We start from the raw sequence: 26,029 nt of genomic DNA on the forward strand, positions 1-26,029 counted from the left end.
CTGTTACAGAAGACAAACAAACACAATAAGGAGAGGTATAAAAGCCGAGTATAACAATAACCAAATCACAATCTAAATAGAGTACCGTATTTTTCAGACTAGGGCGCACAAAAAAATGCTTTAATTTTCTCTAAAATCAAAGGTGCGCCTTATAGTCCAGTGCGCCTTATATATGAGCCTTAAGTACAGACAACAGCTGCCTTTAACTGTGCACAGGCCTGCCACCTGCTGGTCATTCATTCTTATAATCAGATGCGCCTTATAATTCGGTGCGCCTTATGTATGAACCTAGAGCAGGCATTTATTGATGGTGCACCTTATAATCCGATGCGCCTTATAGTCTGAAAAATACTGTAGTCAAGGCACAGGCAAGAAATCTGAATCCAGGACAAGAGAATGTAAGAGAAGCTAGAAACACAGCTAGATAGCAGTTTGACCAGCAAGGAGTCAAAGCTAAACAGGACACTTATAGGGAAACTCAGCCCTGCCACAGGTGGAAGGAGCAAGCAATTACAGGTCCACAGTGTTAACCCTAGCAAGACAGAATCAGTGAGGGGAGTGGCAGACATCAGGTCAGACAGCCATAGAACCTAGTTCAGACTGCAGGATGACGAAAAACTCAGGGTCACCTGATCCTACCAGCACGGTTAGAGGAGACAGCAGGTGCAGACGTGACAATGTAAGTTTATTTTTTTTATTGACTAGTGTATAAGCCGAGGCGAGTATTTTCAGAACATTTTTTATGCTGAAAAACTTGGCTTAAACATGAGTATATATATTTCTCTCTTCTTATGGGGGAAGAAATACCCTTCGGGCTCCCAACTAGAGGAACTGGGCATGACCATTTCCATTACCCCACTGTAGTTACTCCCATGCTTATACAGGATGGAGAAAGATATAATGAATTACACACATGACAAAAGAATGCCTTGACTGATTACAAAGGTTGCAAACTCTCAGCCTTGAGGTGTAGGTTCAACTGGGAGGAGAACAATCAAGCTGCACACATGGCTAAAACCCAGTCCACCCTTGGTGGTCAATGTTTGCATGATCAAGCAGATAAAATTAAGGAATTATCTTAAATATGTACTGTGGAGAAAAGATATTCAATATAATTTAATGAAAACTACCATCAGTGTGTAAAATTAAGAGCCAATGTGCTATACGTTGGGCACTGAGGAAGGACCGGGGGGAAGAGTTTTCTTCATTCTTTAACAGATGATACTCAGCAGTGGCATCGAAACAGATGCAATTTACATGTAAATAGTCTTGTTAGCATACCCTAAAACATCAATCAGGGTATTGAACTAGATTGATGGGAATATTTTATTCACACTGAAGAAACCTGACATATTGACAGGAAGGAATAGCCTTGTCTTCCTAGCCTTAACACTGTTATAATCTCCGGACAATTAAAGAAAATGAATGCAAACTATTTTTAAACATATGGCCAAAGAAGAAAGCCACTTCTTACAGCTGGTTCTTATAACAAATAATGAAAGTGGTCTTCGAAGGTCTCTTTTCTTCTCAAAAACCAGCTGATAAATATACATAATACATGATGATTTAATAAATATGACACTAATGATGTAAGTGGTATACTATAAGTCAGGAACATGTCACAATAATTCTTGTCTTCCATTGTTCTAGTTATTTCTGACCAAAGTCTACATTAACCTTGAAATCTCTAGTGCCAATGCCGGACCTCCACCTTCTACCAAGTATCTGTACCTTCAATTGACCTGTGGCATACTGGGTACTCTCTCCGGGATTACATGTGGCTTCTTCCCTGTGACCACGTACAATCTTGACATCACCAGAAAAACAACATGTGAATCATCTTGCTTAGGGAATTATTTGTTAAGGAGTCAAAATTACTTAGACACAATCTGATACACAACAGATGCACGTACAATTGGTTACAAATGCCCTTAATGTCTTCGGCTAAATGCATTTCTCCATAGATATGTAAAGTGTCTCTGTACTAAGGATGTATTAGAAAAGCTAATAGCTCAAAAATAATTCTTATAATTAAACTGAAAGTTAAATATGAGATTCTGCACAGCTTATTTGATTTAACTTAAATGACTTGGAAATACACCAATAGATAAAAAATGTAATGTGGAGACTTGGGCAACCTGGAAAATGAAGTGTGAGGCTAATTGTCCAGGATTGAGTTAATACTTGACCGTGAAATAACTTCTGTTTTTCGCATCCGTTTGAAAAAAACCCCCGCTAAAATATAAAAGTGTATCCTGCAGTAGGGACTCTGTCATGATCCCTGAACATGGTGGACCCAAGCTTACAGCCCAGATACTCATTATAGTCAATCACATCAGTAACATTGTGGTGTTATCAGCTCCTGTCAGTTGGGATAAGAGAGCATTTGACCATTCTTGGTCACCAGAAAGTAGGACTGCACCCTTTGAGGGCTGTCCAGAAAGAATTCACTCCTTGATCACCAGTTTGGTACAGATCCAGAGCCATTACCACTGGAGGAAGCTCCGTACCCTCTTGTTGAGATGTGGGGTCTTCTGGCCGTTAAAAAAAAAGAAATCTTTACTCAGGCTTCTGGTCCAACGAAAAGACTTGCATTTATTTGCACAAAAATAAAATGTACAGAACAAAAATGCAGATAATTCAGGGGTCAGGTTGCAGCTACCTTGGAACAAGCAGCTCCCCTGTGGTCAGATCAGACACTCTGACTAGAGACAATCCATGTACACACAGGTGTCATTAAATACCCAACTATTTCCCTTGAGTTTTAAAGGGATACACCCCTGGGTTGCACCTTTAACAACAAACATCACACAAAGATATATTTCTTACTTAATATACATAATGCCACAATGCAATATAATACACAATATAAAAATAAAGGGGAGTTTACAATATACAAAAGTAACCAAAGTTAGAAATGCAAACATAAACCACATGGCTTCAGCTCTGCATCACCTGGCAGTAATCAGGTGCAGCTATATAACCCCAGCTCACCCACTGCTCAGGTTTTGCACACACACAGGTAAGATCAGGTAATGCTGAGTGGTGACTGCTGAACTGGTTTGTCTGGTGAAACAATAGTGGACAGAGACAAAGCTTTGCTGGCCAGCAGGAGGAGAAAAAGAAGAAAAGGTACAAACACACAGACAGACAAACAGTTCACCATTCACCCCTCAACACCTATACAACCATGGCCATGCCAAGATCAGTACACTGAACAGGAGAACAAAGCCAAGAGCTGCACTCATAAGGAAAAGCTGCCTCCATTTCCATCACCCCTACCCAAATAATAGAAGAATATTTATAAAGTTAAGTCAAAATGCTGTTTATAAAAGATATGAGGAAAAACTATCGGCTTGGGCTTGCATAATCCACAACAGATTGAAAGCAAATATATTTCACCCAACCAGAGTTTAGTTTTAAGTTTCAACTTTTTAAGTGTCAAATTAAACTACAGAAGAAGAAAGGTGTTTAGAGGTTCAGTGCTGACCTTTTGAGGGTATTATCAGAACCACTTATGCCTTCCTAATGTTCACTTAAGGATATACATCACAATAACATTATATACCCCAACCCTGGCATTGTTTTTAAATGCTTCCTATTAGCATTGAGCACACAAAATAATTGTAATTTGGCACTTTTACTTTCCTAAAGTAATGCAGACTTGAATCTACAGGGTTTTAAGGCATTTTCTAGAATTTTCACCGCTTTTTAACTTGATGTACAGCACAAGGCCAAAAATCTATGAGATCTATTGCTCTTTGCAATTTTACATTCATATTTTTTTAAGGAACGACTGCGGGACAAATTTAGCAGTCTGTCCACAACAAAAATCTGACCTGCCCAAAATGCCTATAATGTATCAGATGTTTTGGGCAATTTTTATTTACTTTTAGTACTATTATAATAACTGACAGAAGTTAGGGTCTCTCAGTCTGACTGTCTAATTGTGAATTAGTTCATTCATTCTACTGCACTTAGGTCCCAGAGGTTCTGTTCCCCCTTTATAATATAGAGGAAAAAAATAGCGCAGTAGGCTGCCTCTTTCTTCGCTACTAACAAATCAAGTGTGACAGAAGGTAACCCTGTGTACATTGAAGTGGGGGAATGCAAGATGAACAGAACACCTTCTGCATACCTTCTATTTTTAGATTCTGTTACACTATCCTTAAATGGAGAGGTGTCAGGTGAGCTTCACTTTGTAAATCTTGCCTAATATTTAATCACAACTTCTAACCCATGACCCTCACAGAACCAAGTTCCCTTTGGTATCCATTGGTTGGTATGCATAAGCATACCTTTGTCTCCAATATTATAGCAGACTGTCTGATGCAAATCCACTGCAAAAATGATTACAGTGTGGTATACTTTTTAACTTTTTAAAATGAGAGCCAAATGCCATAAACCAAAAGCACCACTCAACTTAGTGGTACCATCTTGGCTCTAAATATTCATCAATGGCATGTGCTTCTTTAAGACGTACATACTATTGATTGCAGGATACAGGCAGTGGCACAGTTGACCATTACATAGAAAGCCTAGACAACATCATTGTGTAGAGAGAATGCAGGGAACAGTAACTTCATACTGACATGTCCTGTGTGAAATGTGTGGGGCTGCAGGTAGAGGAGTACGCTACATGAGGCCAGTATTGTTATTTGTGCTATAGGAGATGAGGTTTGTGCTATATAAGGTAGGGGGGTTGTGCTGTATTAATAGGGGTGGCTGTCTTACATTAAGGGGGTATTTAACTACATTAAGAGTGCTGGTGTGCTTTATTAAGGGGAGTGCTTCACTACATTAAGAGGACACTGCACTACATTAAAGAATTTGGTACTACATTACATTAAGGGGGCTGCTCCGAATTAATGGGGAATGGTGCATTTTAATAAAAGGAGTGTTACGTTACATAAAGAGGGGGGCCTCACTAAATTAAGGAGGTGCTATGCAACATTTATAATGAGGTTGCTGGCTTAACTATAGAATTGCATGTATTAAATGTGATTTAATGAGGGGGCAAATTTACATGTCTGAGTTGTCTTGGTCCAGGTTACACATATAGCTTGTCCAAAGAAACAAACATTGTATAAACATAAGTTTTCCAAAAACATCAAATGATAGACTAAAATGGACAGTTTTGATAGGTATAGAAGTCTGACATTTATCCAATTTTCCAATTTGTTCCTGCAATGGTTTCAAAGACTCGTTTCATTGTATTAGTCAACTGAAAATCACCAGTCGGTAGACCCCATTAAGATGAAACCTTCCGGCAGTCTGTCATTGTAAGCATTGTATCAATTGAGTCATCTTTGTAAAGGAATCATGTAATAGCATTATAGGATGAACAGATTCTTAATACAGTTCCCTATAAAAATGAAGTCTTCCGTACAATTCATTGTGTCCAGGCTATACGAGTTACAATTGACTCTACATTTCAGTTGGGATATTCCTTTGAGGCTGTTTGAATATAAATGTATGCTGAAGCTTCAAAGTTCTCTTTGGATATCAGTGTTAACACCATCAGACCCCTTCATTTCAAATATCACACACAGAACCAGCCACATTGTATAAGCAGTTTTGTAGCCGGAGGGTTTCAAAGATCTGAACAATCGCTTGTATTCCCAGAGAAGTTGGATATTGTTAAATGCAAAGGCTGTGGCTAATGGTCCAAATCAAAAGCTCTGGCAATGCACTAGTTAACACAACTGATCTAAAGCATGATCTGTACAATAGGTGGCCACACACATGAGATTAAGGTCAAATAAGGTATGTTCACATATAATGGATACGCTGTAAAATTTCTGGATTTGCAGGTAAAGAATCCAAATTACAGAAGCACCAAAGAAGATTTTGGCAAAACGTATATCTACACATCTTATTGGGGGAAAAAAAGTACATGCACAAATAAGCTATGGATTTGAAATTTTTTTTTTTAAGAAAAATTGTGTGGATTTTCAGAATGGCTTTTACACTATTGAATGCACTATTCTGATGTGTGTTGATTAGAGATGAGCGAGCACTAAAATGCTCGAGTGCTCGTTATTCGAGACGAACTTTTCCAGATGCTCGAGTGCTCGTCTCGAATAACGAGCCCCATTGAAGTCAATGGGAGACTCCAGCATTTTTCAAAGGGACCATGGTTCGGGAATAAAATGTGTTAATTGAAAAAGAATGTCTTCTGATAAGTTAGCAGATGTATGCAAACATCTGCAATCTATTCTTCACTGTTCCGCGCGTATATTATCTCCCGACAAGTTAGCAGATGTGAAGAACAGTGAAGAATAGAATAAAAACAGTGAACACAGGATCATTTAAGTGAAAAACACAGTGAAGAATAGATTGCAGATGTTCGGCACATCTGCTTACTTGTCGGGAGATACGCTGTCCCGGGATCCGCTGCTCTTCATCCACTGAAGTCTCCCCGATGTCTCCGTGCCGCTGCCCGATGTCTCCGTGCCGCTGCCCGATGTCTCCGTGCCCCGATGTCTCCGTGTCGCTCCCCGATGTCTCCGTGCCCCGATGTCTCCGTGCCGCTCCCCGATGTCTCCGTGCCGCTGCCCGATGTCTCCGTGCCTCTCCGTGCCGCTGCCCGATGTCTCCATGCTGCCGCTGCCCCGTGTCTCTGTGCTGCCGCTGCCCGGTGTCTCCGTGCCGCTCCCCGGTGTCTCCCTGCCGCTCCCCGGTGTCTCCCTGCCGCTCCCCGGTGTCTCCCTGCCGCTCCGTGCCGCTGCCCGATGTCTCCCTGCTGCCGCTGCCCCGTGTCTCCGTGCTGCCGCTGCCCCGTGTCTCCGTGCTGCCGCTGCCCCGTGTCTCCGTGCTGCCGCTGCCCCGTGTCTCCGTGCTGCTCCCCGGTGTCTCTGTGCTGCTCACCGTGTTCTTCAATGTGTTCTTCACACATATATATTGTTCTTCACATACTATTTTGTTCGCACCGTTCCGCGCGTATCTTCCGACAAGTAAGCAGATGTGCCGAACATCTGTAATCTATTCTTCACTGTGTTCTTCACTGTGTTTTTCACTGTGTTTTTCACTTAAATGATCCTGTGTTCACTGTGTTCCCGGTTTTTATTCTATTCTTCATTGTTCTTCACTGTGTTTTTTTAATTAAATGCTCGATCTCGAGCAGGGGAAATACTCGTCCGAGCAACGAGCCGTTTCGAGTACCTTAATACTCGAACGAGCATCAAGCTCGGACGAGTATACTCGCTCATCTCTAGTGTTGATGTATCCACATTGGCCCCATGTTGTATAAAAGATAATTAAGATGTTCTACTTTCATAAGCCAGCATGGCAACTCCCGTCATCGCCTACCTCTGTTGGTACAGTATACAGAGGCTCAGCGGTGATCTCACATCCATAGCCTCCTCCCACTACAACCTAATACAGGTTGCACAAACATAAGGTAAGGACCGAAGTAAGTTTGAAGGGAACCGGTCACCAGGGACCTCATTCTCACTAAAGACAGGTTACTGAAGCCCATTACAGCGGCATTGCAAATATGTCTTTCTGCATTACAATATAATGGTGTGTTATATCTTACCCTGACAAAATCCTCTGTGTAGTCCTAGGGGTTGGGCTTTGGATGCATTTAAAAAAACATGTAACTTGTCTGTGCAGGAGACTGCTTAGCTCCCACATTTGTGCTCCTGTATAGCTCCTCCCTCCTACTCCTTCACAGAGCTCCCAGCCTGGTGAGCTGACATCATTCAGAGGAGGAGCTGTACAGGACCACAAATGTGTGGGCTGAGGAGTCTTCAGCACAGGTATTGTTTTTTTGAAATGCATCCAAACCAAAGCCCAACCCCTAGGACTACACAGAAGTTTCTGTTAGGGTGCAAGGTAAGTTATAACACACAATTATATTGTAATTCAAATGCCCTAGAGAAAGCAGAAAGGCATATTTGCAATAAAGCTGTAATGGGCTTCTGTAACCTGTCTCTAGTGAAAATTAGGTCTCTGGTGACAGGTTCCCTTTAAGCGCTTTTCTTATTTCAATTTTTACAACACATGGTCCAAAATTAATTGCAATTCAGGACACCTACTTTAAAAAGTTTGTTTTCAATAGTGTGTAAGACAGTAGGGAGGGGGTATTTATCCAACGGCTTGTTGTACTTGTTCTTGCAACTAGAAGCAATTGATTCAAATAATATAATTCTGTTACCAAAAGAATTCTTAGTATAGCAGCAGAATGGTAATCAGTAGGAATGCAAAGTTTATAGAAAAAAACTCTACAAACACTATGTATACTCGCTCAAAGGATGAGACAAAAGACGCCCCTATTCACCACTGTGCTAGGTGCAAAAATCACTATTATACTAAATATCAGAAGTGACTGGTGCAGCTGGTGTCGGGCAAGAGATGCATTGGTAGAAAGTGTACCTACCCAGGGTGCCTTACAGTCCACTAAACCCAAAATAAAAGCAATCTTACCATACCAATATTTCATACCAGTCGCTGATGCAGGGCTGGGGAGGAGCCTTCTAATCCTGCCCCCCAAAACGACAAGAGGGTGATGTGCCGTAGTGGACTTGCCCTAACACACTAGACTCCCACCCTTACAAGGGCAGTCCCCAAACTAGCCCTTGCATTACAAAAAAATCACGCCTCCCTGACGCATTTCAACATGAAGTCCCATCAGAAGAAGAGTCAAAAATACATAGGTAGCCCTACGAGCAAGTATAAAAAACGCATTGTTTAAAATCCATACAAATAAATTCCATTATAGCACAAAGAACCTATTAATCCTTCTTACCGTGAATCAGATAAACTGAGATGTTAATAAAATGATGGAAGTGGGGAAGGAGTGCCTTCACCCGCATGTTAAGCCTTGTGTTCACATAGGGTGTTGTCTGGCATGTGACGCCTTTCACATGTGCGAGTATGTTTAAATATAGATCCGGTCCCCCCCCCCCGTGACGTATAGTTTACTGATGGAACTAACAGTTCCCATAAGCGTGGCTCGGCTGTATGCGCCTGCATCACATCACGACATGAACTGGAAGTCCTACCCATCACTTCTGGGAGATCGGCCGTATTAGGCTGTCGAGACAACAGAAAAGCTGGGCATACGTGGTAATATCACATCCGCATTTGAGTACTTTTATAGATTCGGCTAAGGAATTCTGGTGCACTGGCATAGCAACAAGTAGCAACTCTGGCGCACGGGTACAATAGCACAGAACACACAATATAAATTAGATTAGCAAATTAATTGTTCATCCGGACATTACCCAATAGACGATTGGAAACTTTCAGGAACTTTCTATGGGTAAGAATAGCGTGTAGGGTGTATATATCCACCATAGTGACACAAATAAGGTTTCACACTACAGTATTTACAGCATTTACAATAAGGGTAGAATATCCGGGTTTATGATTTACCGGGTCTTGCACCAAAAAAATAGCATTTTTGACACAAATATAGTGCAAAAGTGGCTCAATCATGGATATGCAACTTTTTGGGTACAAAAATAGGTACATCAAACTTGTGATAAGTCCACTCCCCACCCCAACTGGTTTCTGAGACTAACCATAGAAATTCAAAAAACACCCACATTGCTTTAAAAATGCAATATATTTCAAGGCGGATCTATAACAAAGTACAAACATTGAATAAAAGATCTTAACATTTGGATGTTTTTAATTCATCCTCCCTTTCAAAAGATGGAGACTTGGTCGAAAATGGCACTTTTTTGCCATTTTGAAAAATATATAAAATTCAATAAAAAGTGATCGAAAGGTCATACAGTCTTTAAAATGATAGCAATGAAAAAGTCATCAAAATTCACAGAAACATTACACCACCCACAGCTCTGTACACCAAAGTATGAAAAAAGTTATTAGCGCCAGAAGATGGCAAAATGAAAAAAAAATGACACTACCGCCAACGCAGCGAGGTACACTAGCGCCAACACAGTTAGAATCGATTAGCCCATCTCTAGATATAATCCTTAACATCCGGGCACATATTTTTTGGACACTAGGTGTGCCTTAGTTGTGTGAACAGCCCAGGCCCCATGGGACACATAACCCGCCACTGCTTAAAAGAATACTTCTACAAACTAGAATACAATTCAAGAGACAACATTTTAGTTAAACAAAAGCTACTTAAGACATTGTGCCATTGTCCCAGGTGTATAGCGGACCATGCATGAACATGACTGCAGGAGGGGCTCACGTGGGTGATTTGTTGCCCTGTGCCATGCGCTGGAATTGACCTCATAGGCTATACAATTAATACAAATATAACAAGTAGTATTTATGTGTCCCAAGTTTATGTGAACATTTCAGACTAAACAAGCTTTAAACTAATCTGTCTAAGCAGCAATGAAGTGGAATTACGAGTGGTGAGTTAGGAGTGCACAGGTATTAGGCTGTCACTCATCAGGTTTATGAGCAATTTGTACTCTGCAGGTAAGAGGAACAAGTGGAGGAGATTGGAATAGGGATTTACACCTCTTCTCTACTCTTACAGAATTAAATCTCACCTTGCAAGACAAATCCTCCGAATTAGTCAGTCCAGCAGGGGTACATGTGGTATGGCAAAGGATTAATAGAGTTGTCCATGGAAGTAAAAAAGTTATTTTGCTGGATTGCAAACAAGAATGTCTTTGGAATGGATGAGTAACCCAACTGGGGCGACAATCTCAACCGTAGCAGAGAACAACTAGAGTAGGGCGCTGTCACTACTAAAAAGTGTATACTCAACTCCCTCAGTAAAATAATTTTTTCTTGAATAGAATTTTCCACAGGGTCCCACTCCTCACTTTCTACCAAATCAAAGAGCTAGAGCCACACTTGTCTAGTAGCATAATGGTTGGACATGACGGAGTGCAACAGAGCAGAGAACCACCATATCATGTGACATGTGCAATTAGGTTCTGCTCAACAAAAGCAAGAACACCATGATCTCGGCCAACTGTAGACATATAGGAGGACATGTATAAGTTCTTCTACGTCAGTTTGTTGATGTAGAAGCACTGAAATAATCACAATTGCTTGCACACTGCAAGAAATTGTTTTTATTCTGGCAACTTTGCCATGTCTGCGTCATGTGGTCTGTGCCTTTTGATGTATCGGCTGCGACAAGGAGGCATGGCTTTTATCATCGCATGATATATTCCGCCCATAGTACCTGTTACACTAGGGAACAAATTATCAAACTAAGCATGGCACACTGGAGGAGATTTATTACACCTTCTGTGACAGTTTTTCATTTGTTTATATGAAATAAAATAATTTCCTTTTATAAACATCTGCTGTGCTTGTTTAGTTTATGATTGTTACAGTTTTCTGGCAGAGAAGGCATGAAAACCCAATATCCTTACAAGTTTCATGGATTTGACTCCTGCATAGCACTTTGGGCACGACGGGGTGCGGAGCAGGAATGCCCCATTTGCCCATGTTTACTATAGTTTCCACCGGTTTTCCAACAGGGACCATAGTAGATTGCCAGGTCTACTAGATAAGGGTTGCTTTGCAAAAAAAAACTTTGTTAAAGTACAAGATGTATTATAGGAGGGTCCTTTTATATGTGACCATTATGCTATATTAATTAATCAAACTTACAGATCTGTAACTTTACCATCTGCCAAATCTCCTCAGAAGGAGCAACAAAAAAAATGAGTGCACTAGCAGGCGCCCGTGCACCACAATCCTAATCAGCAAATTAAAAAAAAGAAAAAAAAAGCTGAAAAACATGAGGAAACCTGATAAAATACCATATAGAGAAGACTTTGAAGAATAAAGACACAAAGCAACAAGCTCCATAAAGCACAGACTTGTCCCATTCCCAGAAATCCATGTGCATACAGGAGAATGGCAAAGGGTTCAACGTTGGCTTAATTCCTACTGGTTTCGATTGTTATATTTCCATACAGTTCATGACCTCCTCTCCTGAAACGCATAGAAACTGTCCATTGTGAAAGTTGCAGGTCGCTGCGTTGTTTGACAAGGGAAATTTATTTCCACAAATGCTTCGAAGAGAAAAAAAAAGAGCAGCTATTATTGTGTTACTTACTGTTTGCTAAATGAGTGTGTTTAGTCGCACATCCAGCTGTGATTACTTCACACCAACAAATAAATATTTATTAATCGAAAATGTCAGAGTAAAACAAAGCTACGAGAGGAAGCCGCGGAGAACACAACTAATGGTTAACCCTTTGCTGACAACAACCCCCCTGTACACACAACACCAGAAAATCCCCCAGTGTAGATAAATAGTAACACAAATAGAAATCTCTCTTCCAGTTACATGTCTGCGCCGTACAATCAAGACCGGAAATATCAGCAATAGTCGTGTCTGTCAATAGTCTCTGCCTTTTACCAGATTGTTACAAACCCCCCAAGCAGATGGCCTACAAACAATAGTGGACAGCTCTTTACAGCGCGAGATTTATGTACCAACGCAAAAAGACCTCAAGAATGGCAATAAATGGCTTAACCCATTCGGGTCCATAACATTATTCCTCAAAAACACTTCGGGCACCACAGGAAAAATGATTGTCAGATTTACACAAAAAATACAATTAAAAAATGTCCAGAGCAAAATGCTTCCCTCATTGGTCACCAGGACTGATGTACATACAGTACCTACTCTAGAAACTGAAAAGGTCAATAGTTTTAGAAGCCAAAATATTAATCAAAACTTGATGGATGAAAATGTAATGGATCAAAGTTTTGAGATGACATATGTACACCTTGTGGTATGTCTAGAGGATTGAACGTGGCTTTCTGCTTCGCATTCAATGGTCCATATCTATCAAAAACAGTGCAAAGCACCAGGTACAGTTTGCCTGTGTAGTGTGCAGGGCGCACCAGATTCATGAAATGTGGCCAAGTTCTTTGTGAATCCGGCGCTCCCTGCACTGCCCCGACAGAGTGCATCAACTTTTTTGTTGGGCACCTTTGACATAGGGCGTGCAACACATGATAAATGCGGCACATGGTTAACTGAGCACCAGAACGCGCATTTCAGTGGCCAATTTTGTGCTGCAGGTACAGTGCAGCCACTAAACAAATAAGTTGCGGACACTTTATAAATACATGTGCAGTTTGCAATGAAAAGAATGTGCAAAGTCAGAATTTCCGCACCATAATCTGTGTAAAATCTGAACAGAATCTGCAACGTGTGCAGGTAGCCTTAAATACTTGCGAGTGTGATGCATCTAACTCACATCACATTTGTAGCGTGTGTTGGCTGGAACATTTGGCCCAAACACTGAAAGCGGAGTTCCAGTTGCTCAGTGTTTGGGCCCCACATTTCACCCAGCACCTACTGCAATTGTATAAGGGGCCTAAGACAGTCAGGCGAATGTCCACAGAGCAGTAAGATACAGTATGGGCCTGCTGAGGAACAGCGCTCAGGTCTGGACAGTGAGATCCTGTGCAGGGTCGGCCAACAGTCCCAAAAGTTGACCAGATGCTAAGACAGGACTTTCTCTTTTCTCTATTTTGCTCTCCTGAGAAAGCAGAAGAAGGATGAATGAGCGATGCTCTAACATCTTTACTGTTATTTAATTCCTAATTAAATATTCTTTGTGATCTCATATTTCAAAGATGAAAAGACCTGACCACTCTCCTTAGTGTGCATCATGTTGCTTGCATATAGGACACCATGTACATGCTGCTCAGCTCTTCATGCTCTATAACATGCTGCCTGCATTTTAATACTGAAAGGTTCCCTTTAAGATATACAGATACATTAACCCATTTCCATGAATATCGCTCACCAGCATACAATCTTGAAAGTAGCGCCTGGGCATGGCAGAAATGGTTAACCAGCATCTATTACCGTGCTCCTAGATTTGGCTGGATATGAACAGTCAAGGTGCAATGAAGGTGGATGGAAAATGAGTGGCAAAATAATTTCCAATTCAGAGCCTCCTGAAGGATTCCTGCAATGCACTGCTGCATGTGAAGGCTTTGTGTAGACTATGGGGCAGCCTCACAATGCTATTGCAGAGAGGCTGTAAAAGCTTGAATTCTTAATAAAGGCCACGACATGAAGGGTATTGTTTGTTTTAATTGTATCGCTGCATATTTTACACTAGTAAAATGAGAGAAAATTGCTAAAGAAACCATAATAGACTTTTCAAGAGAACAGGAACAATTTCTATAGAATAGCCACAAATCAATCATTAGAACTTGTGCCATAGCATCCAGACGAATAATAGCCTGGCGCGCCCTTCATCACGCAATGCTTGACTCTTTTTAGCTTCCTTCCAAAAGACAAAACCTTTTTACAGACCCCAAGCAGATATAATTCACCATTGGGCATCTTAAACCACTAAGCTGCCTGTTTTGTTAGGAGGTGACAATGTAAGAGCAGTCTTTTGTCTTTAATCAATTCTTTTTTTTTAAACTTCTAAAAAGAAAACTTTGGAAACTGAAATCTACTGTAGTTATATCTAACCTGGATCTGGGTTATACAGGGTATGCAGGATGCCTTTTGCTAAAGGTAAAACATTTCTCAATGTAGCTTTCACAGTGGTCACATTAGGAAAGCTCTATGGCAGAGGATGTGCCACATGTCTGCATGCATCATCCCTGTACTGCAAATTGGCTGCGTGCATTGTCCCTGTACTTCAACGTCTATCATTATCTAAACCTTTGGAAATATGCTGCAGAACGTCAAGTTTCAAATTGGTCACAACTCCAGATTTTGGCATGAGGACCCATGGTTACACAGTTTCAACATTGTTGTTACAAAGTCATCTTGCAACAGTTTTTGAGGAGCTTTTATGCACGTAAAATTATGTCATAACAGCTTAAACTGCTTGATAAATCTGGCATACCACTTCAGGTTTGCCGTATAATTGAAACTTTTAATATGAAAAGTCACAGATTTTGGTGCAACCAGTTGACATGTCATAAATCTGATTTTCACATCTGGACAGTCTTGATAAATATGACGTTGACACACAAGTGAAAAATGGAGACTGTAGGCAAAATCTTCAGAAAATGAGCAAATAAGGAACAAATCTGCTAAATCAAAGTTATTTCATGTTTCAAGTTTATAACCAGCTTTTAAATGTACGTATATACGTATTTGGGGTACTCTGTCGGGACAGTAGATTCATAATGAATGGCTACCACAGATGATGTATTTGGCGCCCTCTGTACACTTCACATAATGCAGTTTGCACTGTTCTTGATAAATATGGGTCAGTGTGTATGTATAAGGCAAAAATGCAGTTGTTTTTCACAATGGAGTTTCTTAAATTAACTCATTGGACTTATCCCTAAAGACGTTGTCCAAGAACATAATAATTTGGCTACTTTTTTTTATTTTAAAACACAATGCCATACTTGTCCATATGTGGTATGTAGCGCTATTCACTACCATGGAGCTTAACTGGAACTCCACACAAATCATGAACAGTGGTAGCGCCATAATTGGTATAGGGCAGCTATGTTTTCTAAGCCTGGACAACCCGTTTAAGTGGCTCATCGCCGATAAGAAATAGCTGGTGAAGAGACACACTCTGCACACCCTCCAGTTATGCCCCTGGACACCAGTTTATCCGCCAGCATTAGCGGCACAGCCATCCAGTAGCGACAGAACTATAGTTGAGAAGTCCCAGGGCACGCGTTAAAAGCTGGCACAAAGATCTGTCAAAGGGACAATGTAGATCACATTGTCTGAATAATTCATGCCACAGAAAGCACGAACTGCAGATCTACAATGTACTTGCCCTAAAGTTTTCAAACACACATCATTTGTATTGGTAAAATGCAGGAATTTTAGACTTGACCTAGAATATCCACTTGTGGTAAGGGTTTCCTAAAAACCTTATTTTGGGTCAGGTTTAGTTTAATCTGGTATAATTTCATAACACTAGAAAAACTACAGGAAACTTAATACGTTTCGAGGACAGTAAACTGCATTTTTCCGATGCTGTGTGTCAGGCTTCCGGGACCGCGGACGATGACGTAAGCCGAAACCTGGGACATGAGTCTAAGTGGCACCTGGTTTTCACCAGAGCCCGCCGCAAATCAGGTTGGACTTGCTGCTGCGTGGTACCACCAGGTCGTTCCACAGGTGTGATTTTGCTTGTGGTGGCAGCCAAGGCGAGGTACAGAAACAGCAGGTTTGTCGTCGGGGACAGGCAGGAGGTCAGGGCAGGCGGCACGGGATCAATGTGAGATGCTAAGCAGAAGGTCAGGGCTGGCAGCGCAGGAGCATAAGAGGGAACAGGTCTGGGGTCACAACGGGAAATCAAAACATGAGCACAAGGCAACAATACAAGCTTTCTGAAAGGCAATGGCCTAGGACCCAGAAGCAGAAGCGAGGACGGGTAAGTAATTGTGGAGCAAAGCGGGGCCACACGGAAGGGCACGGGTGAGCCCGGGCCCTGAGACATGGGTTGCGGGACCACTTGTGACACTGTGCTCAGTAGACTTGGCATTACAGGGGCAGACACATAGGCATTCTACAAACTAACCAACCAGTGCATAATGATATGTTGGTGGTTAAGCATCAACAAATTATTGAATGGCCAAATCCATAATAAAAAAATTACATTGTTAGATCTTTTATTGCTGGTCATCTGAAAAGGCTACAACTCTAATAAGGAACTTAATAAATCCTTTATTTGACAATAATTTCTCCATAATTTCTTTGGTAATTAATAAAGCTGCCATATCTAAACTATTCTGTCTATATTATCCATTTGGATGTATGGATATTTCAGAGGAACCTCCTTGGCTCACAAGTCTCTTCTATAAGCTGATGTAAATCGGGTCTGTCTGTCCATTGCATTCAAGGATTTCTAGATGAATACCCTAGTGACATACCTAGTCTCCGTAAGCAGTCTTCTTACTTCTCTGGACTAGTTTCCCTGGCCCTCACTCACTAAATCAGCTCCCTACACTGTGCTGAAGAGATGTAAACACATTTAAACAGCGTAGTCCACACTTGGGAATCTGTTCCAAATACTGGTTTGGCTTTTATACCACATGTCATTAGGCTTCCTGAAAATCATGCTTGATACTAAGGGGGCCTTACAAGGTATGTTTTCCATACCCAATTCTGGAAAACGTATATGCATATTTTCCATAACCCCCATTGGAGAATCCATGGCTGCAAGTCTCAAGCATTTCCGTGTCAACAAGTCCCTATGACATTAAAGATATTATGCAAATATATTTTCCAGGATCAGACAAGGAAAACATTGCCTCTTGGCTACCTTGTAATATCAAGCATGATTTTCAGAAAGTCTAATAACAAAACATTTTATCTATTCCAAAAAGGAACAGATTCTATTCCAACAGAGATGTACGGTTTTGGATATCAAACATCATGTCATTAGACTTTCTGAAAAAAGTCATTCTTGATGGTAAAGGGGCTGCCTTACAAGGTAGCCAAGAGGAAATGTTTTCCTTATCCCATCCAGGAAAATATATTTTTTATATTTCCTAGAATCCCCCAGTGAAGTATCAAGGGCTTCAAGGTGAGCTCTTACTTCCCCAAACTACATCACTGTGTGTTGTCTATCTTGCTAAATCTTATAAACTTGACTGGACCCAAGATATTAAGTGGTTGAAAATGATAAAATATAAGCTAAGCAAATTAATAGATTCCATTAAATAATACATTAAATGACCAACAATTGGACTAATGTTTTTCCATTTGACTGGAAACAGAACAGGGACTGGAGAAATGTTGCTTTTAAGAAGCGCCTTGTTTATTTATTCAGATAATATGCCTCATTACCACAGTGATAGATCATCCACCGCCATGCCATGCATACCAAGTTACGCAAAGGAATAATGTATTCTTTGAAATGTAACAAAACCTTAACGGATCAGTTTTCTAGCATTAAGAAATGCTTAATGTAAGAAAACAAAAAAAAAAAACAAACTATGATTGACAGCTGCATGGCTGGGAAGCCATATTTGTGAAGACCACTACTCTTCCAGCACCCTAAGACCCTCTCCATTCCAAAACTGTACCCTTATGAGATAAGTACTACCTATGGAAGTCCTCCTTCTGATATGATAATATTGTGATAAGATGTTTGACGTCCTATCACAAAACAAGACATTTTAAGAAAAGTTGTTTGTCAAGCCAAATAAAAAACATTGGGGCACATTCACTAAGGGCTGTGAGCCAGTTTTCAGTCGGACTTTGCACATTCTTTTAGCTGCAAACTGCTTGCACAGGTATTTAAGAAGTGTCTGCACCACAATTGTGTCACACGCGACCCTTTTGGGGCTCAGCTGCATTAGTCATCATGCGACCGGGGTGTTTCGCTGCTCAGTCGGACCGTGTGCCAGGTTTATCATGAAAAATTCTACGGAATTGTGTTGCACGCCCCATGTTAAAGGTACACCAGAAAAAAAGTTGGTGCACTCTGTCGGGGAAGTGCAGAGGGCACCAGATTCATGACGAACGGGTGCCAGAATTCCTGAATCCTGCGCAGCATGCGCATGACACGGGCAAAACACATTATTGCACATTTGTAAATGCACATTTTGTGTCATCTCCCTTATGCGTCCTAATTTACCCAAGAATGATTGACAAATTTCCACCCATCCTGTGCATGGAGAGAAAGCTGCCAATCATGGCAGATGGGCAGGATAGCAACTGTGGAATAGCTTCCAGTCATGTCTGGGAATATAGTATGTTCCAAGGATCTCACTAAACATTCACACATAAGTAACAGAACACTAGAATCACTGTATGCCCCTACCTGGTCATACAGGAGATGCGAGATAACTAACATTCTCAATGAAAGAGACAGAAGCATCAAAACTGGTTCAAATAAAAGATGGACAGATTGTAACAACCAATAAATACTGAGAAAGTTTAGAAGAGTGCACTCTTATACTGTACACTGACATTTCCTTCTTTAAACTTTCCTATTGGCTCAAGATATCCCAATACCATGAAAAATTTTCAACTATGTGATGGTGGGGTAAACCTCTTTCCTTACTTAAAGGCAATGATAAAAATGTATTACTGACATTCCTCTTGTCTAAGGGAGAACTTTTTCAAGTCTTCCAACAAACATCTGAACAGTAACGTGAGGTTTACCGAGATTGATGAACTAGTAACGGTAACATTATTTTCAATCTGCCCAATCTATTTCTGTCTTAGACCACAATCTCATGACCGTAATTTTCTCTGTATTGTATTAATCAGGTAAGAGCACCTACAAACATGGTCCCACTCCTGGTTTTTGATAGACTAACTGAAGTAACATCTGTGTGAAGGCAAAATTTCCAGCCCAAAATAACCTTTATGACCAAAACAATATAATAGATTTGGACACAAGTTATCTTATGATTTCTGTTTCCAGTCCGAGTTACACAATCCCAGCTTTTCTCTGCTCTACCTCCCTCCCCCAACTGTGCTGTTCACGGGGCAACCTCTGTGGGGTCACTTTATTAAACAAGCTCCCACTTTCCTATAATGGAGGACGTACATATAGAATAGGGGCTGTTAATGAACCACGCCAGGCATTTATCATGTCACTGACCCAGAGAGATGGGAGAAAACATCATTCCTGGGTCAGAACAACCTCAAATATTGTGCATCTACTAACAGTAGATGGGGCTACAATCAAAATACTTGGTCGAATCAGATTAAACATATTTAAAAGGGTTGTCCACTTTCAGCAAATATTTTATATTGTTTGTGTGATGTAAAGTTGAACAATTTTCCAAAATACTTTCTGTATGAATTCCACAGTTTTCTACATCTCTGCTTGCTGTCCTTATAGAAAGCTTCTATGTTTACTTTAAGACACCTGTCCATGGTCATGTGATGTCACATAGGTGCACAAGTCTTTATCAGACAATTAATAGAGTTGCGATCATCCTCTCATTCTAACGAGTCATGTGCCTGTGCGACATCACATGATCGTGGACAAATTTCTATCCACTGGAAGTAAACATAGAAGACTCCTATAGAAGGACAGCAAGCATAGATCTAGAAATCTGAGGAATTCATACAGAAAGTATATTGTGAAATTGTACTACTCATTACACAAACAATATCAATTGTTTGCTGAAACTGGACAACCCCTTTAACTTTGATTATAAATTATGAAAAGCTGTAACCTCTCTAAGTGGGGAATTATTAGCTTAGATATTGGACTATCACAGCAAATTTGTTGAAGCAGATCAGACAGTCAACACTAAGGAGTCATTCTAGTGGTTCACTTGTAGAGAGTAGCACCAAAGTGTTTGCAATGGATAGAACTGCACAGGCTCAATAAAAATTATAAAATAGAAAGTTTTGCTAGAAAAAGTCTAAGCACAAGTCATCCAAAAAAAAGGTGATTCTCTGCCAATATGCAGCGAAGATGTAAATGTGCACCTACAGGATGTGACTGACAGCTGTGAATCTCAGACTAGTAATTGTTCTGCTGAAACTGTCAATAACCAACACCTTTTATATTTGCACGTACCTATTCTACATTTAGGAAAACATCTGGAGTACGGCTGTGATAGAAAGGTGGAATGTAGGAAGGAAAGAAAGTAATTAACGCCAAGAAAGATTGTTACCCTGCGGTGTATACAATGGCGGATCGGTCACAGTGCACGACTTGACACATGCCTGCGTTACACTGTCATCACATACCTGTCACTCAGGTCAATGCATTTGCTCAGACAGAGTATTTAATGCTATAATATCACAAACAAATTGGCTCAGTGTATGACCAGATAATACAATATCTGCATTCACTGTGTAGCATGGAACAAGTGAGACTTCAAGAAGTTTAGAGAAAATATAAATTAAAGATAACGTACACTGTCCCTTTTTTGGACTGAAGTCCCCAGGTTGCCCAATGGATCTGGCATTGCAGATACCTGTACCACCATAATATCAGTGAATACCACCACAGGTTACGGCAATAGGTCATTTAGAGGAAAGTTCAGGACTATATGTTGGTCTTGTAATCCACACTGGAAGCTGCTGTGTAACCTACATGACATTTCCAAACACTGAAAATGACTGTTTAGTTTCTATGTTGCCATTTTAATTAAGGTTAAGGCTAAAGATCTCTATGGACAGTAATGGCAACAGTGACACATACAGGCATTAAGGAGGTACTACAAGACCTTGTCACACACCTTGCAGGTGCTTAACCTCATCCTTTAAATTGTCAGGTTACGGAGTCACACATCTTGTTGGCTTCTGTTTTATGAATTTAGCCCTTTGCTACACAGATTATAGTCACATTGTTGATTTAGTAAGTGTTTGTCTATTCAATCACATGTATTAGAATTGGGATGTACTAAATATCAGGCTTGATATTAACTCTTTTCCAATACTGCACTAAATTATTGCGCTCAGAACATATTTATCTTATGTCTGGTGAGTGCCACCTGCAATTATATTGATGCCTGTTGTTCCACTTTGCAAAATAGTTAGTTTTCCAAAGTTCTTGCGTATACACAGTATATACACAGTACATATATGTTAGCAGTCATCATCAGTGACTATTTATAGGTATACATTTTTAAGTTTTGTAGAAATGAGGGCAATAGAATGTAGATGTGGTGTTTAGTGTTAAATATTACTGAATTGATACTGATTCAGAAGACACCCATAAAAAACTAATTTCAGCTCAGTAACCAATACAGAATTCTGCTGAAACTTATGAATGATCAGAGGGATTTTCATGTCTTATACTATTCTCTCTGCAACTTATTAAACATGGGTGGCCATATTCAGCAGAGAGGAAAGGGTTACCTAGAGAATAGTGAAATCAGATGTGAATGATACCACATTCAGAAGGCAAATGTTCATGTGTGGGATGTCTATATGAATCCAAAGCATTCTGTTACTACACTATGATTCACTGGGACTCCTCCAATAGCATCAGATGAATGACAATGAGTTGCCTTTGCGTGTTTCGCTTTTTGGACAAGAATATACCCAGCATGTGAATTTCACACCTACAGACACATAAGGAACATGGAGATATATCATGTTTAATGCATCTATAACACAAACCCACACATACAGAGCATGATCCTATAATAACCAAGCACCAAAGCAAATTCCACTCCCAATCCCAGGCAACTAAAAACTTAACAAATGACAACACAAACTGCAAAAGCAAGGGTTAAGTCTACTATAGATCCTTCAGGTGACACCAATAATTTAATGGGATTCAATCAGCAGGATTAGGAAGAGACTATGCAGCTCCTGATTAAATAAGCATGACCTTTCGGATAATTATAGAAAATTAGAAAATGATATGATCTATGCAAAACACACCTTATCCCTCAGCAGCAACAGATGCAGAACACGTGCACTGGACAGGGAGCTGAAGTTAGTGCATAGCAGGAGAACAGTGGCCAGGTCATGGATGATAGGATCCTGCCCAGGTGCCACCACAGAGACCGAGTGCTGCAGTCTATGAATGGAGATACCACAAGATATAACAAAAGGAATGGGAGAACATCAAAGAGGACTGTACCTGAAATGGTGGGTGTCAGAGGGCTCCTTGCTCAATAATTAGGAGCAGGTAGTGACTTGCTGTGTCCTGTAGATTGCTCCAGGGTGGCTTTTATTCCCCTAGGTCTGTTATTAATCCCTTGCAGAGCAGAGTACAACTTCAGGAGTGCCACAGGAATCCTTCATTCCCCCCTTAGTCCAGAAGATCCAGTACCCCCTCCACCAGCACAGCAGCAGCAAGCTCCCCCTCTTCTCCCTCCCACCCCTAAAACAACATTCACAGCCTCAGTAGCACTCTAGGATGGCACACACCAGGGATCAGCATGTGCAGGTGTCTCCCAAGCTGTGACAACTTTACTTTGCTCCTTTCAAGTGGGATTCTGCAGCCTTGTGTGGCTCAGGCAAGTCCAGAGGAGCTCACAGAGACATAGGAGCTTCAGCTGATGATCACTTTAAGAGCAAGCAGTTCCTATTGCCATGTCATGAATATTTCAGTGAGTTAAACTGCCCTCAGCTGATGTCAGGCTACTTGCTGCTTTGGTGACTCCACAAATCCCCAATAGATGAGCAGAGGAGAGAGCCAGGTGCAGGCATTGCGAGATGTCACCCTGTGCACCCCAGCCCATTGATCAGAGCAGCTCTCTCATTGTGATCGCCTGCTCTCAGGAGTCTAGCACTGAAATAACACGATCAGGGGATGATTCCAAAGCTGCTGAAAGGTGAGGCTCTGGGAAGTCTTCAAGCGCCCCCTTCCTTCACCAGAACCCAGCAGACGCAACATTGTATCACTGAGCGGTTGTGTTTACACCTAGTACTAAACATAAGCAAATATAACAAAATATACTAAATATAAAGGAAAGGATATAAATATCACTACACAGCAGAGGCTGTCACAGCATGCACATTACAATGAAGATTAGTAGTCAATCAATATTGTAAAACCCTACTGGGATCACATGAGGATACTAATATCCGTGTAACTAGACATACTAGATACAAGAATAATCACATATGTGATCTCTTATTAGAGCACAAAGTTATATATTAGCAATTATCAGAAAAATGTTGAATTTTTTTCATGGAATTCTGGATAAATACAAACTATATATATTTTTTAAAATTCTACAATATGTGTCTATCTATATTGCAATGCAGCACACAGAACAAGAAGCTGGGAGTTTTACTTGTATAAATATACACATACATTACTGTATCTTAAGCCAAGAGGAAAGGTGAAGAAGAACACATATGTATGTAGTTACAAATAACTACATGGGAAGACATCAGACTCACATGTAATAAAGCACAGTGATGTGTTGCAATTGCATTTGCCATTTTGCACATGACTAGTTTCATAGAAATATGCATAAAACAGTTGCTTATGTAGAAAACATAGAAATCATGCAAGCTCCATTGACTGCCGCTTGTATAGAGCATACACTCATTGGGGGAGATTTATCAGCAGCAGTTTTTTGGTATCCAAGCCAGAAATAATCAAAATTCCTTGCACACCACCAGGAATTGTGATTATTTCTCTCCTCACTCCACCTTCACACCAAGGGAGTGTGGAGGAGCTTGTAGGGGACAGTGCCTAGTGAGCACCAGTGGACTAGCAATAGCCTACCCCTGTTTATGCACTGGTTACAGCACAAGTCTACGCCAAGCAGGACCTGGTGTACACCTGTGCAGCCGGCTGCCCTGAGATCTCATGTTTAGAGATGAGCGAACATACTCGTCCGAGCTTGATGCTCGTTCGAGTATTAGCGTACTCGCAACTGCTCGTTGCTCGGACGAGTATTTTGCCTGCTCGAGAACGAGCTTTCACTTAAGGATACACAGTGAAGAACAGTGAAGATCACAGTGAACATAGGATCATTTAAGGATCATTGAGGGCGCGTTCACATGTTGCGTTTTGACATGCGTTTTCATCGCGTTTGAAACGCATATACAACAGCTGAGGAGAGGTGATTTGCCTAATTATATCACTCTTAACATTTCCGTTTACAAAATGCATTGTAAACGCGATGTTAACGCATGCCTTAACATTGCGTTAACAAATGTAAACGGTAATGTAATTAGGCAAATTACCTCATCAGCTGTTGTAATGCGTTTCAAACTAAATAAAAACGCGACCAAAACGCAACATCTGAACGCGCCCTCAGGATCATTTAAGTGAAGAACACAGTGAAGAACACATGGCAGATTTTTCCGTACATCTGCTAACTTATCAGAAGACATTAGTGCAGAAAGGTTTTCTTCACAATAGTATGTGAAGAACAATATGTGTGTAGAACACATTGCAGATGTTTAACACGGGTCATTCTCCTTTTTGAAGTTCCATGAATATTCCATTGAATAAAAAAAAATGAAGAAACAGGACTGACTTCCTTATTTCTCAATAAAATTACACATTTTATTGGTCCCCTTGAAAAATGTTTGAGTCTCCCATTGACTTCAATGGGGTTCGTTATTCGAAACGAGCACTCGAGCATCGGGAAAAGTTCGACTTTATTAACGAGCATTTTAGTGCTCGCTCAGCTCTAATCATGATATATCTAATGCGGCAAAGGGATCGCTTGCTGGTGTGCAATGGGGAAGAGGTATCAGTCTACGTCAGAAAACTGGAATAATCTGCACCTGAAGTGCCATGCACCACATTTATTGAAGTTTTTAGACCACTTTTAGGCCGTTTTGAGACTCGTCCGAAAAAGAGGCATGTTCTTGGTCACTACCTGTAACAGCAATCAAAGATTCGGGACGCCTTATGAACTTTATTCTTTCCTGCAATTGAACCAAAAGATTTGAGTTTATTCTCCTGGAGATATTTTTAAACGGCTTTCCTTACATCCAGTGTATGCCAATTATGTTCTCTTGGATCTTTAGGGTTCTCGCACAAAAGATGGAAAAATTATCTCCTGAGACCTTTTGAGTCAGAAATAACTAAGGGTACAAAATTTGGAACAAGATTAACAAATAAGGATCATGAAAAGATAAAGCCTGTAAATCACCCAGGCTTTTGGCAGAAATGAGGGCTACCAAAAAGTAGTAGTCTCAAATAAGTTGAGAAATTCTTCCCTGTGAAGGGATGAAGATTAGATTTTTGGAAGTTTATCATCCAACCGAAGTCTGAATTACTTGAAGGGTTTTGGGCTGTAATTCTCTTAGCATGTCTGCAATCAACAGGAAGTCGTCCAGATTAGACACCAAAATGATCTTCCATTCCCAGATATATTTTACGACCTTCGTCATGACCTTGGTGATGATTCTTTGGGCAGAAGATAACCCAAATGGTAGAGAGGTGAATTGAAGATGTAGAAAATCACCTTTAGGAGAAAAAAATGGCAAAACCGAAGAAACTGTTAAGAATTTGTGACATTTTTTTTATTTTTTTTTTTAATTGTGTGACTGTTCCCTGAGGGGTTGTTGACTTTAAAGATTCCATTTTTAATTGCTTGTAAACTACCTAGTTGTTTAGATATTTTAAATTTATCCCCAGGAAAGCTATACGTACAAGTACAAAGTAGTTACAGAGCCCATAAAGAGGATCTCTGGTTCATAAGCCATGTTAGCAGAATTTGCAGAGGAGACCAGATCCGATATGTTGGACTGAGA

The 26,029-nt window shown here is 40.6% G+C and overlaps 1 protein-coding gene across 4 annotated transcripts in view; it reads right to left on the reverse strand.

The window, feature by feature from the left end:
* CDH23 (cadherin related 23) overlaps positions 1-26,029 on the reverse strand; it is a 708,444-nt gene that overhangs the window by 672,914 nt on the left and 9,501 nt on the right. For 2 of the 4 annotated variants that reach the window (XM_072131213.1, XM_072131215.1), the window contains exon 1: positions 22,440-22,630. The exons of 1 other annotated variant lie outside the window; for it this stretch is intronic. The gene's annotated coding sequence lies outside the window, so the exon portion shown is untranslated. Of the gene's footprint in view, positions 1-22,439; positions 22,632-26,029 lie in introns of those variants that run through there. One more of the 4 variants, XM_072131217.1, reaches the window with a different exon arrangement.

Source organism: Engystomops pustulosus, chromosome 11 (assembly GCF_040894005.1).
Source record: "Engystomops pustulosus chromosome 11, aEngPut4.maternal, whole genome shotgun sequence".
In the NCBI taxonomy this organism is placed as follows: Eukaryota; Metazoa; Chordata; class Amphibia; order Anura; family Leptodactylidae; genus Engystomops; species Engystomops pustulosus.